Source organism: Sprattus sprattus (assembly GCF_963457725.1).
Source record: "Sprattus sprattus genome assembly, chromosome: 4".
In the NCBI taxonomy this organism is placed as follows: Eukaryota; Metazoa; Chordata; class Actinopteri; order Clupeiformes; family Clupeidae; genus Sprattus; species Sprattus sprattus.
Window position 1 is genome coordinate 26,240,017 of NC_137923.1, and position 2,008 is coordinate 26,242,024.

The window sequence follows — 2,008 nt, forward strand, 5'->3', positions numbered from 1 at the left end:
ATGAGTGTGTGTGTGTGTGGGGGGGGGGGGGGGGGGTATTTAGGGAGGGTGGGGGAGAGAGGGATGGGGAAATGGGGAAGGGAGGAGAGGTCTTTGCTCTTGTTCTTTTTGCTTTCCCCCACTTTGTTGAGCTGTGTGTGTGAGATGCTTCATTATTTTTTTTTTTTTACTTTCCTAGTGGTGTGTGGGTGGCTGTTCGTAAATGTGTGTATGTGGTTTTTATATATATATATATATATATATATATATATATATATATATATATATATATATATATATATATAAACATTGTCATTTTTGTATATTATAAAAAAAATCAAAACTCGTATTTTATTTGCAATTTCATCTCCTCTCCTCCTCCTCTGTGTGTGTTGTGAGTCGCTCTCATCTCATCACATTTCTTTCCGCTTCTATAGACACACACACACACACACACACACACACACACAGACACACACACTTCCTTTGCCCCAATTCTGTCTAGAATGTCCTCCTTTGAGTTCCTCCAGACTCTGAAACCCCTCCCAAGATTTTCAGCATATGTCTGAATGTAAAAGTGTGTGTGTGTGTGTGTGTGTGTGTGTGTGTGTGTGTGTGTGTGTGTGTGTGTGTGTGTGTGTGTGTGTGTGTGTGTGTGTGTGTGTGTGTGTGTGGGGACCCTTGGCAGAGCCAGAAGGTTTAGGCCTCCTCACACTCTCCCATGCTCTGGTGTGTGTTCTATACATGGAAAAAGAGAGTTGACTGTTAGAGGAGGGTCTGGTTTGTGTTCTCACTCATGAGGCACTTAGTGTGTGTGTGAGACTTAAGATGGCCATATGTGTGCCTGCCTCCACATATTTGTGTGTGTGTGTGTGTGTGTGTGTGTCATCGGAGGTGGTAAATGAAACACTATCACAGTTGGGACTGTCTGTTTTTCAAGGCCCTCTAAAGACAGGCAGAAACACTTTAAGCAAAGCCTGCCTCCCTGCTCAGATAGGAGTAGCCCACATAGTCTGCTGTCTGAGCTTGTGTAAGCTATCAGAAACATGCCAAGCTCACGCTAAAGGAGAATCCTTAGGAGGAACTTATTCTTGTGTTTTCAAAAATTGAAAAAAAATACTTGATTTTTTTTTTTGTATATACATATGGCACCTTTGTCTGTCTCCATCTTCTTTTTTTCATCTTTGTTTCTCTTTAACCACATCTCTGCAACAGTGAGCGGGTGTGTGTGTGCGCGTGTGCGGGTGCACGTTCACCCACATTTGTGATGTATGGATGTCTTTGGTGCCATAGTCCTCAGCTTGGCTCCTTCTGATTGGATGACTTGAAATTTATGCAGCCTTTCATTGGCTTGTCTGCATGTTGCCTCCCTTTTAAGCTAGTCACATGACCTAGTGCGCCCCTTGCCTATGGCACTCCCTGGTCCTTGCCCACGCTCTGGCCACCAGGGGGCATTAAAGGCCAGATTGATGTGAAAGCTGGTCAGGCTATACTACCTGATCAATCTTCAGCTGGTCAGGCTCTACTACCTGATCAATCTTCTGGTCAGGCTTTACTACCTGATCAATCTTCATGGCCTCTGCTTCTTTTGTGTCTGTGGGAGGAGTTTTTCTGGTACTACCTAAATGTGGGGGGGGTTAGATTCCCAATCAGACTGCTTGATACGTAATCACTGTACTATCTACCCCCCTACCACCCACACAGACACATACGTACCCTAGAGCAGTGGTCCCAAAAACTGAAAACGGGCCCCGCTGGTGGCCTACGTGATGCAGGTTCTCCCGGTCTGACTAGCTGATGTGACTTGCTTCTGTCTTCTCACTGAAGATGGGACAGTCTGTGATCTCAAGGGGTGCCGTGATTGATTCAAATCGACACCTGCATGCGGACTTGCAGTGGGAAATGTTCAGATTAGAAAGCTAATGCGTTCTAAAAGTTCTATTAAAGTTCTCCCTCCCCTGACCTAAGTCTGTTTTGGTAAGCACACTGGGAGTGTGTGTGTGTGTGTGTATGTGAGTGTAGTGAGGGA